The 13995-nt window shown below is 39.3% G+C and overlaps 1 protein-coding gene across 37 annotated transcripts in view; it reads right to left on the bottom strand.

Annotated features, from left to right (window-relative positions):
* Positions 1–13995, bottom strand: part of ZBTB20 (zinc finger and BTB domain containing 20) — a 775686-nt gene that overhangs the window by 108353 nt on the left and 653338 nt on the right. The gene's annotated exons all lie outside the window — the stretch shown is intronic.

Here is a 13995-nt window from a genome sequence, read left to right as displayed (position 1 = left end):
ATTTCTGTGTATCCCTGCCAAAGATCCATTGTGTAATGTTGTCCTCACATGACATTAAAAACACCAGTTCCCTGGAAAATGTAAAAAAGAAACCGTGCTGTCTTGAAATACACGGAGTTTACTTTTGGAAACAGAAAATTAATACAGGCGCAGTAAGATGATTTGGAACACAAATGATGGCTCGAAGAAACTTGAAAATCAGGACTGTTCCTTAATGCTGAGCAAGCATATTAGTAATCTGTGGGTGTGCTGGCTGACACTCTGAAGAGGGCAGGCAAAATGGGCTTCAGAACATGGAAACTGCTTGGGAAAGGACTAACTAAACATGCTCTTATCAATAGTGAAAGGGTAGTAAAATAAGTCTAAACACACATCTGGCCCTGTGGGCATATATTTAATGCTATCATATTTAGGCTGCTTTTCAGGTAAAGAATTCAGAGGCTCTCCTCCTAACAATGAAAGTTATGGATCCCTATAGTTCTTTGACACTTTTTCATAAAGACATGAGCTAAATCTGAAGGCAATTCTTTTTGCATAACATTATTATCTTAAAAGATGTAGTTTTTAGTCATTACATTTCAGTCTCAACTTATTATATAAAAGAATTCTCCTAAATATTGAGAGGAAACAATAGCACAATCTGAATTGCCAAAACAACCAATATGCCAGGTAGAATAAATTAAATGTGAATGAAGAGAAACTTCATCTATGCATGCTGACTAAAGCAGGCCAATGGCTGTTACTACAAATGTGGGGTGAAGAAATGGAGTAAATATAAATTATTAAAAATTGGTGATATGGGGGTAGATGTACATTTGAGGGGAGAGGGATCTGGATGGGCGGGGAGCCAGATTGCTCCCTCGAGTAACTGACAATTTTCACAGTACATATTTGGTCAAGGAGTAATGGTTTACACTATGGAGAGCTGTGTGGAGATTTCTGGACCTACTAAACATAGAGCTTCCACAGGATCCAGCAATTCCACTCCTAGGTATTTACCCAAAGGACACAGAAACATCAATTCCAAAGAACACCTGCACCCCTATGTTTATAGCAGCACTATTTACAATAGCTAAGCTTTGGAAACAGCCCAAATGCCCAAAAATAGATGACTGGATCAAGAAGATGTGGTACATATATACCATGGAATATTATTCAGCATTCAAAAAAGATAAACACATGCAATTTGCAGCAACATGGATGGCGCTGGAAGGGATCATGCTCAGTGAAATAAGCCAAAAAGAAAAAGAAAAATACTGGATGGTCTCACTCATAGCAGGAATCTAGAATACTTAAATAAGGGACCAGGAAAATGAATAACTATAAGAAAGTGAAAATCAAAATCAACAAAAACTATGAACCAGAGACACTTTTTGGGGGGTGGGGGGGCGGGAGGGGAGGGATTGGGGTCAGAATGGGGGGATTGCAAATGTATGAGGAATATAAAAATAAAATTTATTAATTAAAAAAAAAAAGGAGTAATGGTTTAGTAATGGAAGGTAGATTTCAGAGAATTTCTCATCAACCTAACAGACCTACCTAGATAAAGGTAAAAAATGACACGGAATCTCTCATTGCCCGAGTCACTTAGAAGAAAATCTGACCCAACAAATATCTCAGATGTTTGGTTTTCACCTCAACCAGATTTCCTGTACGACAATTAACATCTCTACAGACGAAAGACTGGAAACCCCTGTAGAGCTGGGGGGTCAGCAGTATGGGCTACAGGGAAGAAATACAGCCAATTCTCACTTAGCACCACGGACAGAGCTGTCAGCAGCAACATCCTTGGAGTTAAAGAAAACACAAAGAAATCAAGGATGCATTTAAAAGATGCTTCTTATTCCCAGTATGAGTGACTTGTGGAATTGTGTTGGAAATGTGTCTGCTGTTTCCCCATAGTGCAGTCACTGCAGCTAAACAGGACTAGCTTGGAATAAAAAGCTGTCTTGCCCACCTGTGCACATGGAGGAAGGAGAGGTTGATACAAAAGAATGATGTCCCCTTGACCTTTCTCTGTCACTACTCTGGTTTTTCTTTTTTTTTTTTTCTTTCTTTTTAAGATTTATTTATTTATTTATACAAGCACTGGGTACACTCAGAAGTGCGGGAGGGTAAGAGAATTCACCAGAGCCATAGCAGGGAGCAGAACAGACAGAAGGACCGAAGTACAGAGCTGAGGGGAGCAGCAGGCGGCAGGAGAGGTCTGCGCGCCATGTGATCGAACTGGCGCTGCAGAGGCTGCGGGCAGCTTCGCAACCCAGGGCTCAACCGCTGCACCACCGGGAAGGCCCTGGTTTTTCAAAGTAATTGTACTCTGAGAAATAATACCCAGCCTTTCCCATGACAAGATAAGCCCAAATCTATGTAAACCTTAGGATCTCGAGGGCACAGAGTTTGTTAGAGGGCAAGGGTAAGGGAAACAAATAAGGAAAGACAATTTTAAAAGGAAGTCAAGAACCCCTACTCCATCTCCTCTCACAGCAGATCATAAATCAGACCCTTTTTTCTTCTCAGGTCTGATCTTTTCGGGGTGAAAGACACTTTTCACTTCTGTAACTAACAACAGATTCTGGAAAATTAGTGTTATCCCTTTCACCCTTGAGCGGTGAATGGGTCTCCTTTTCTGCCCTGCTGAAGCTTGATGTAGAGTCCTAGTTTTATGAAAGGAAGCATGCTGGTACCCAGTATCTGGGCTTAAATCTTACTGTCACTTACTAAAAATTTGGAGTCAAAGCTTTTCCTATTTGATTATTAACAAGAAACTTATTCCTAAAAGAACTTGATTGCCAGGGAATTTCTGCGTAGCAGATTTAATCTTTTTTTTTAGGGGTTTCCTTTTATAGCTTTTCTTCTCAGGCCTGTATGTCCACAGGGAGTTTAAGGAGGGCATAAGGGGATCTGGAACCTGGAATTTCTGTCAGCTCACTACACATGTTCACCAAATGGTAAAGTCCTCACTTCAAACCCCAACAAGACAAGATAAGCTCTGTCTGCCCAGCAGCCTTTCAGAGGCATTAAGGGTAAGAGAGAAGGTAAGTAATTCACTATGCGTCCCCATTTCTATAATGGGGAAGGACGTCTTGATACATTTACAATACTCCTCTGGGGATATTTCATCAGTTATACCTAAACTCTAATGGACAATAATTGATTTGAACTTTCCACTTAGCACAGAGCTGTAAACAGCTTCACTGCAGACGGCAGCAATGAGCCGACGTTTTGTAAAGTGGAGAGATTCAGAAAACTTTTGTACTGGGTCAGGCCGTAGCCTAACAGCTTTTGTATCCAGGGAAGAAACAGTTTGTCCTCCTGGTTTTAATAGCTGGGCTAATCGAGTTTCAAGCCTGCAGTAGGTATAGGTTATATCTTTTGAAGGTGTTCCATTTTAACCCCTCACTCGTGTGATGGGTTTATAACCCAGCCATAAAAATGCACTCCTGATTTAGACATGCATCAGGACACATTCAAAAACATAACTTTCTGAATGCTAATTTCCTCATGAAGGGAAGAAGACACTGAAGTCATTTTAGGACTATTGTTGCTGCCTTTTTTTTTTTTTTTACAGAATCTGTCACTGGTGAACCTCTCAGGGAAAACAGTCCTTCTGTCTCAGTGTCCCTTTTCTGGCTGACATCACTCCCTCTTTTCCTCCCCCTGCCCCCAAGAGCTCACTCCATTTCTGGCCATATCTTAGTGCAATCTGTCACCGAATGACCCTGAAGATGAATCTGCTCCAAGGCACAGGCTGAGCACAAGTGTGCCTCGTCCCACAGACTCTTCCTGTGGCTCCCTCTCTAGTCCTGTTGAACATAGAAGTAGGTGAAGTTTAGAGGAAATCTTCCTCTACTTAAATTTTTTTTCCTCTCCCTCAGGCACGACAACAGGGTAATAAATTAAGAGAAATGAAAGACTAACTGCATTGCACTTAGACCACTGCATCTTTCGCTGAAAATGTGGTTTTCCTACCTGGTCCCGGGGATTTCTTGCGAAGGGATTTGAGGCGCACCTGGCAGCCGCTCTAACACACAAAGGGCAGAGGCCCCTTTGGAGTTGTTGCTGCTGCTTCTTTGGTGTCAGAGATCTACAAACCTGCAGCAGTGAAGTAGGGCCTTATATAATCACCAGTTAGCGCTTTGTAAAAGCCATTTTAGTCTGACGTGTGAGGAACACACAGCAAGAAGGTACATTTTGTGAATATATCACTACCTGTCATTACTCACCTTATGTGAGTTTGACACAGAATATGAATTTTCGGGAAATTCAGCTGATGAGATTGTAAGAGCAAAAACATTTCATTGTCAGAAAATAGATTTACCCTCCACCCCTCATTGTAGCTCCCTTCCTAGAAATGTAGAGGAAAAGCAGGATACAATCAGATCTTTAGTAAAATGTTATTCAGATTTTGAAATGAATTAAAATCAAACTAACATACTCAACTTGGTCCTGAAAGCAACACTCTATAGATTCTGGACATCAAGCCTCGTTCATGCCTGTTTTGATTCTACCACCGATCAAACAGGCAAAGTACTGAACTCTCTAGAGCCTCAGCCTTCCCATTTCACATTTAGGGAGAAGGATATCTGTATATTCATATCTATTTACTAATGAGATATATGAAGTTACATGGTAAACTACAGGACAAAAGATGTTAAATATACATATATATATATATTTTAAAGTCAAGCATGTTTAAAGTGAATGATCAATGGCTGGAAATAGCTGAAATTCACACATTTATTATCCTCTTGGCTAGAATACTACATGGAATGGTAGTATCTCTTATTTATTGGCTGAAGGACCCATATTCTTTTCCAGATATACCCTTTCTTACATGGGCAAAGATTAACATTTTAATATTTGATCTTTAAATCAAATTTAGCAGCCTCACATTTGGTTTTACCAATGTTTGAAATTCACCCAGCTTTCAGTTGAGTCACTAAGATCCTCTTTAACATCATATTTCTATGGAACACTCTTTAATTACAAAATAGCACACAATAGTAGCCAGTGACTTCATATTAGTTTCTCAATAATCAACAGCTTAGAAATTATTAACCTGTGAGGTGGTTACACTGCAGACCATGTTTTTAACAAAGTTCATGGCTTAAGTTCACCCTGTGTTTTATATTAATATTGGGATTAAAAGATCCCTAATCAAAAGAAATAGAAAAAATTTAGAGAAGGCTTAGAGTAAAGGTGAAAAAAACTATCCCTCCTTCCTTGCCTAAAATCTCTTGAGAGGTGATTTGATAATGGTTATCAAGTTAGAGGATGTGTTCATTGATACTCTTTATGTAGAACTCAGATTCATATTTTAAAAAGGGGTTCAAGAAGCAGCAGGGACTTAGGTTTGGTATATAATTCTGACATATTTCAGAAGGTGTTAAGTCTGTGATGCTATGGTGTGAAATATGGTGATGTCCCATTGTAAGTTTTATGAAACACATTTTGTCTCACTTGTCTGTGCCAATTTAGGTAAAGTGGGGCTAGATGGCCGGACAAATGAACAAAAGAAATTCTAGACTTTAACTTTTTATAAGTGCTAAAATTGAATTGTAGAATTATTTTAAAATACGCTTTCAGAAAAAATATATGTGTAATACAACTGAAATGCCCCCATGCTAAGTTGGCTATTGTCATAGGGAACCAATCTCACAAGACCTGTTTAATCCCATCATTGATCAGTCTTTAAAAAGATTTGGCAGAGGTCAAGAAAGCAAATCTAACACCGATGAAACAAGAAAGAGATTTCCTTGTTTGCTTTTTAAAATGACATTTACTGATTTTTTTCTTTATAGTATTTATCTCTATGCAGCCATATTATAATTGTCATATAATAACCTTAATTCAGGGACACATCTTTTAAAACAATGTATTATTCAGCAACCTTAAGCAAACATGCAATTTAGGAGTGGAAAAGATGCACACAGAGACAAGTAATCATAGATACAAAGCATGGTGAGTTTCTGTGCCATGCACTTCACACCCCAACTCATCTCGCAGGGAAACTAAAGAAGGGGCAGAACCATTTCTATTATGATAATTCACAAAGGGAGGCCATATAGATATGCATGCAAAGTCTCTCCCCACCTCTCCATTTACATGCCAGGATTTCAACTCTGCGACACTGAGTCCCTTCATTTAGCCAATTAGTCTTTCCAGCTTCATGTAATGCACGCCAAGAAGAAGGAGAAATAGAAGTGCTGACGTTCACTGCTTTGAAAGTTGCTATTCTAATGCCAAAGCTGCCTCTTGAGCAATTTCCAGAATGTATTAACATGGGAGCAAAGCTCTATTCCTAAAGACATGGATCACATTATGCAGGGGAGCCCCTTCAACATGTCACAATGCACAGTCTCCTCCATCCTCACAAGACCTTAGCAGTTGTAGTTAGCATGAGCTCAAGTTTATGGTCCTTACTTGGGCAAAACCTAGGAGGTCTTGAAGAAAAGGAGCCAATTTAAAAATATTTAGTAAGCAAAGCCGGGTGTGTTTTCTGGACCATATCATTGGCCAAGTCTTTGCAGCGCTGTGCTGAAGAAAGTCAATCAAGGTCCAAAGCAAACCAGCCTCTCATTTTAGGCTAGAGTGACAAATTCTTCAGTTTTGGCCTTTTTTTTAACCAACTAAGTATAGGTTCAACTTTATTTTAATTTGACATGTACCCCTTAGAACTTTTCCTCAATGTTTAGGACTAAGCTGAAAAGAGTTGATACTTAAACAAAATATAAATGTTTCTACTCTAGCAAAATTGTGTAGCTGTGCATCTCAAAGTGTCCTCAATACACATGATTCAGATACCTGCCAGCCAATAAAAAGTTGCTCTGAAATTCTCAAATTCATGCATTTCCCTTTTCCTGCTAACCATCTTGTCCATAGCTAAAACAGCAATAGAAATTTTAATATCACCCATTCCTTTTTTCATCATCAAGGAATTTAAACAATCCAATTAGCACACTACAAAGTCAGTCTTTCTTAGCTTAACTAATGACATTTGCAAGAGGTGAATAGATGAGTTCTTCACTGAGGCAGCACAGCACAGGACAAAGGGCACTTGACCAGGACAGTACTCCATTGCCCAGGTCCTGGTCCTTCAACTAGTAAGCTCCACTTACTTGGACTGCTCCTCTCTTTCAGACCTCCATTTCCCCCGACACGGAATGTGGACAACTGGTTGAGAGGGTCCTTGGTCTTCCAAGGTTCCTCCAAGCTGCTGCTTTTTTTTTTCTTTTTTTTTTAAGATTTTATTTAGGCATACAAGAGCTGGAGTGTAGGCCAGAGGTGGGGGGAGGGGTGAGAGCATTCACCAGGGATGGAGTGGGAACTGAACACATGGATCTACTGAAATACACTGCTGAGGGGAGCAGTGGGCAAGACAGGAGAGGTCTGCTGTGCCATGTGGGTAGCTCCCTGGCTGGGGCTCCCACTTGCTTCAGTTGCTGCAGATAGCTTGATAGTGCTGAGATTTAACCCCTTGAGCCACCAGGGAGGCCCCTCCTTCAAGCTTCTTGTTTCCCTAAAAAGGTTGAAATGGCTTCTTTCTCCAACTTTGACCTCTGTAGTTTTAATTTTTTTAATAAATTTTTTAAAGATTTATTTATTTATGCATACAAGAGCTGGGGTACAGGCCAGCGATGAGGGGGTGAGAGGATCCACCAGAGACGGAGCGGGGAACAGAACAGGAAGACTGACTGAAATACACTGTTGAGGAGAGCAGCAGGCAAGAGAGGAGAGGTCTGCTGCCCCATGTGGGTTTCTCCCTGGCCAACCGGGGATTGAACTTGTGTTGCAGAGGCTGTGGATTGCTTCATAGTGTGGAGCTTAACCCCTTGTGCCACCAGGGAGGCTCCTCTGTAGTTTTAAATCTGGGCTTACTCATACCCCCAATTCAGTTGTTTCCTCAGTATTCCTTTACTATCACTTTATATGGCATCCCTTACAAGGTGTCATCTTAAGGTTCATAGTTTTTTTTTTATGCATTTGAAGGGTTGATGTATATATTAATCTTGTCCCATAACCTATTTCTCATAGTTAGGGCTAATTAAGTAGCTTAGTTAATACTTCCTTTTCAGAATAATTCAAATTACATGTCCTGCTAGCACTTCAAGTTCCACCTAGAGCACTCTCTTTTTTTCTTCTAAATCATTCTGCTGTTCAAATTCTATAACAATAGTTGATAACACCATTCAATGCCCCAACTGGCTAAACTTTCACATTTCAAAATATTTTGCTTCTCATTATTAGCCAATTATCAAATCTAGAAAATTTCTTAAAATGATCTAAGCTCAAATGCATTCTTAAATTATTATTCTTTGCTAGTTCCTGATCACACAGTACCTAGGATATATATCACAATTGCCTCCTTACTCCAAACATATTCTCAGTGTTTGAGTTCACAATTCCTTCTTCAATCTCCAGTGGATTTCTATCCTACATTAGGCCAATTGTGAATTCCAAACTCCTAGCACTGAAAGTCCTCTGTAGGTTTTGCTCCTCTAATCTGTCAGACACTAGTTTCACAAAGGCCTTTATCCAAATCTCCGTTACCTTCTGGTTTCTTCCCACTGACGGTCTTCCCATTATGTGGGAAATGTCCATCTCTGAACCATCCCCACATAAGCCTGCAACTGTGGAATAATCCCTCATGCATTAAAGAACATTTTTTTCTCCCTTCAAATATAACTGAAACCTTGCTTTTGTAGAGAAATTTTCAAGATTACCATCAGCTAATTGCCAAACCTCTAAAAGCAGGTTATAACCACTCCTTCTTGTTACCACACTTTAAAAAAATTCATTATATTTTGAATGTATATGCCATTGCTTATGAATTCTTCTGATGGTAGGAAAATATAATGGGTACTCAACCAATATAGTTTGATTAATTGATTGCCTTGTAACTTTAGGCTTTGATTTTAAATATGTATAATGAGTATTATAGACACACATGTATATATATATGATATGCACATTTGTTATGTATTATATATGTGTGTGTGGTATATGTATACATACATACATGCATACATATATCACACAGACTCAGAGGAGAAAAGTCAAAATTTAATAACATATATAGAGAAATCTAGGTGACTATAAGGTCTAAAGAACAGTGGAGTGGGACTGGGGGTGTCTATTCTGTGTTCAGAAACCTGGAGCATCAAGGAGAGAGGAGGGGAGCCAAGGACGGGGGTGACCTCATCTTATTCTCAGAGTAAAGATTAGCATCTTCACTGATAAGCCTATTCTTGGATGATTATCCCCCCAACTATATTCTTCTAGGTCATAAAAAGGGAGAGATCCATTTTTAATACTTGAGAATAGAAAAAGGTAGAGTAGTGATTGCTTCTTTTATTAGGAAAAGGGCAAAAGACTGGAACAAGGATAAAGCGTCTCTTAGTCCATAGAGACTTCACTGCTCTCACCTCATGACAATCTGCATTTTTATTTTTTTAAAATATTTATTTATTTATTTTATGCATACAAGAACTGGGGTACAGGCCAGAGGTTTGTGCGGGGGAGGTGAGAGGATTCACCAGAGACAGAGTGGGGAGCAGAACATGCAGGTGTACTGAAATACATTGTTTAGGGGAGTAGTGGGTGAGACAGGAGAGGTCTGCTGCACCATGTGGGGTAGCTCCCTGGCTGGGAATCAAACTCATGCTGCAGTGGCTGCGGGCTGCTTGAGTGTTGCTGTCTTAACCCCTGCACCACAGGGAGGCCCCACAATCTGCATTTTTAAAGTAATGGCACTGGACCTCCTGAGACTCTCAGGGCCCATAATGACCTCCAGTTTCCCACATCAGGATGACAAGAGGCCTATTCTCGGCTGATTGAGGAAAGTCTATATATATGACCCTTGAGGAGACTGACCCCACTAACACATATAAAGCCATTTAAGTCACCTGATTTTTGAGAACTGTCAACTGCTATGTACATGGTAAAGATTAGTAAACACTAGTTGAATTAGACTGAGGAGGTATCATCTTAAACAGTTTACTCATGGAGGAGAGAATAATCAGAAGAATACTATTAACATAAATATTCCATAACAGCATCTAAGTGTAATAAAAAGTAATAATATCTAAATGAGTTTCTCAAATTTCTCTCATCTTCTTGATTATTTAATATTATATTGATAAAAATACACTTTCAAAAATAGCTTTGATTTTAAAACACTAAATTTACACACCAAGAATTAGACACTAGCAAAATCCCATAGTCTGATTTATTTCTCTGCAATATATCTGTCTTGAGAACATCAGCAAGAATACACCAAAGAAATATGTCCCTCATGGGATCAACTATATAAAAAGACAGAACACATCATCAGCACAAAAATCATTATCCATCTAATTTCTCCCATTCTAGATGGCTCCGGTGAGCCCCTCCATCATTACTGACTAGGGTTAAGATAGACCTTAATGGATTAATTAAACCAAAGCAGGACTGCATTGCAGACCAAAGGGGGGGAGATCCTGACACAGATGAGGCAACAACCCTGTTCTTTCATTCAAATGTGCAAGCCTAGTCTACCCCCAAGTGCAACACATTTATACTGTCGAGTAGTCTCCTAAAATAAGATTTGCTCTCTGTTGTCTGGGTCTTCCCCTCAGCATGCATCAAAATCTAACCTTGGGTATTTATCAAAATTTATTATGTAAGAAATTAAGTGTTAAGACTTTCCTTTTCTTCTGGAGTGGGAGAGAGGTAAAGTAAAAGAGGTAGCATGGTCAGTAAGGAGCACCAGTTGGGGAAGAGGTTATTATTTGAATGTCAATGTGCCTCTGAGAGAGAGCCTGGACACAGAATATTCACAAAGAGCTGAAAGGAAAGGTGCTCACAGCCATAAAGTCACTGGGACACACCCGAAGGCAGCTATCCTAATGGAAACCTTGAGAATACTTTATTTAAAGAGGATTTTGAAATTTAAATGTAAAAGGAGAACAGGATAATTCAAAGGGCACAATTTAGGGTCTTTTTCTTCTTAGGAAAGAAAGGGGCAAAAAGGGAAAGAATTCCCCCCACCCCCCAGTTTGCTCTTTCTTTCATAAACCAAATCAGCATATTAATGACATGAAGACCTGTTGGGCTTCCTGATGGGGACAATCAGGTTCTATCAAACTCAGCATGAAATATGCAGGTATTAAAAGGGGGAAAAAAAAATCCCTACCAGAAACACCACACTCTGGAAATGGTGAAGCTGACAAAGGCAGACTGTGTCATTAATATTAAGCACACGCTTTCAATCTAGAAAAGATTCTATGAAGCTGAGCTGGAACTAGCAGACTCATTTCCATAAAAGAGGAAGTGCCCTTAAGGATTCTGGAAGAAGGGAGGGTCTGGGCAGCTTTTGGTCTTTCTTTGGAATGATATAAGAAGGGCAGGCTCCTTGGGGTCAGGGTAATCCCTATTTCAATGATTGTCCAGAGTTCTAAAAGGAAACATCATTTGTGATTCTTGTACTAGAGAAAAGACTTGTACCAAGTTTTTACATGTCAAAAACACATGCCATTTCTCACTAGAGTGAATGAATAAGATTATTGAGTTGGAAGGGTTTCCTACCCTAGTGCTTATTTTATATAGTCACTTTGTAAATTAAGAACCTGAGAACTTGTCAATGGTCAGAGAATTAAATATGACGCTGGACATTTTTCGATAATGGATGGATTCAAGGCTATAGTGAGCCAATGAAACTGAGCTCCTTATGTCTTTTTATTTAAACAATTAAACACAAAGAGAGGGAGAGATCTATAACATAGATAAAATATACTGCTGCCCATTTGGATTTTTCTTAAAAATTAAAAATGGAAATTCCATACAACCTGGCAATCCTACTCTTGAGCATATATTCACAGACTATGAAACCATCAACAAGAATACCCCATATGTTACACAATTTCACACAGCAGCATTATTTACAACAATTAGGACATGGAAGCAGTCTAAATCTCCTTCAACAGAAGAATGGATTGAGAAGATTTGGTACATACACACCATGGAGTATTACACAGCCATAAGAAAGGATGAAATGCAGCCATATTTAACAAAATGGAGGGAATCTGAGATCATCACATGCAGCAGGTAAAACAGAATAAAAACAAATACTGGTCATTCACATAGTAGACAATTCAATAATGCTAAAATTGTTCAAAATCCAGTAGAGATCAGCAAATATCTTCAGGGCTCTGAGGTGAACAGGGAGTGGAGAGGGGACTATACAGGGACACAGTGAATACTGGGGGGTGGGGTTGAGGGGAATGTGTTTCTGCCTGTAAAAATAGGAGTCTTGTTGTTGTCATGATAAAGAAGCCATTGGCTGATTCATTTGTTTATCTGGAAAACATTTATTGAGCTCTAACTATAAAAGTAAAAGGGGGGCCTCCCTGGTGGCACAAGGGGTTAAGCATCAGCACTACGATGCAACCTGCAGCTACTGCAGCAGGCGTTCAATCCCCCGCCAGGGAGGTGACCCACATGGAGCAGCAGACCTCTCCTGTCTCACCCGCTGCTCCCCTCAGCAGTGTATTTCAGTCAATTCACCTGTTCTGCTCCCCACTCTGTCTCCGGTGAGTCCTCTCAACCCCCAACCTCTGGCCTGCACCCCAGTTCTTGTATGCATAAATAAATCTTTTTTTAAAAAAGGAAAGTAGGACCTCCCTGCTGGCTCAAGGGGTTAAGACACAACCTATGAAGCTATCAGCAGCCTCTGCAACATGAGTTCGATCCCCAGCTGGCCAGGGAGCAACCCACATGGCGTAGCAGAGCTCTCCTGACTTCCCGCTGTTCCCCTCAGCAGTGTACTTCGGCCAATCTGCCTGTTCTGTTCCCCACACTGTCTTTGGTGAATCCTCTCAACCCCCACACCTCTGGCCTGTACCCCAGTTCTTGTATGCATAAATAAAATAAATAAATAAGTTTATTTTTTATTTTAAAAAATAAAAAAGAAGAAAAGAAAGTAACACGTATATGATTGGACATGATTTGTGCTGTTTCAAAGAGTTTATAATACAGTTGTTTTAAATCTACAACACAACCACCTAAAATAATCATGTAGTCAAACTCATTCCCATTGGGTGAATATAAAACATAATCATTAATTTTCAATCATGAGAGAAGGCATAAACTCTGCATTATATTTTAATCAGAGACTGGAAATAATTTGGAATGTTTCTACTACCTTAAATCTAAAAGTTTAGTCATTGATTTCAGATGTTCTAAACATTTAGACATGTTTTTCCCTTTCGAATCTACCCCAAATTCACTGCCCTAAGTAGTTCAGAAATAGGACTCTCCAGACCTTGCTGCTCTGCTTCTGCCCAGCCTCTGAGAGGATATTTAGGTCAAGGATGAGGGTGGAGTTGGGGATAAAACAAAGAATCTGGCTGAGCCATGCTTCTCCCAGTTCCAATAAACTACTTAATCTCCAAGTCATTTTGCTTACATGTATTTTAGTATATGACAGAGCAAAATAATTTCCTTTGAGATGAACAAAAATTGAGTGTTTAAACCCTAATATGACAGGCTCAAGGAATCTAGTTATGGAGAAAAATCACTAATAGTAAACATAGACCAAAGAAGAGATCATGTCATTCGGGCATTTCTCTTAAAAAAGGGAGGAGAGAAATAACATTTGAAATGTTTACCACATTTAGTTACTATGCTAAGGGGCTTATACATATCTCATTTTATCCTTATAAAATCCTTCTAGCATAGATTTTATCATTCCATTCTTTAGGTAAGAAACTAAGACACAGTCAAGATTTGTGATATGTTCGGACTCACAAGTTCCTATTTGTGATTCTGAACAAATATTTTATATATATATATATATATATATATGAATGAGTGGACCCAAGTATGTCCATATACAAAGTTCAAAGCCAGAGAAACTCAAGGACAAAACAACTAGGAATGCCACTGGCAACATTTTTACTTACTATCCATTACATGGTGCCAAGCTATGTGCAGAACATAACACAAATATAAACACAT

The sequence above is a fragment of the Talpa occidentalis genome, unplaced genomic scaffold (genome assembly GCF_014898055.3).
Source record: "Talpa occidentalis isolate TD23 unplaced genomic scaffold, MPIMG_talOcc4v2.1 talOcc4.4, whole genome shotgun sequence".
In the NCBI taxonomy this organism is placed as follows: Eukaryota; Metazoa; Chordata; class Mammalia; order Eulipotyphla; family Talpidae; genus Talpa; species Talpa occidentalis.
The sequence above is the reverse complement of the archived record's forward strand: the minus strand, read 5'-3'. Positions and strand labels throughout refer to the sequence as shown.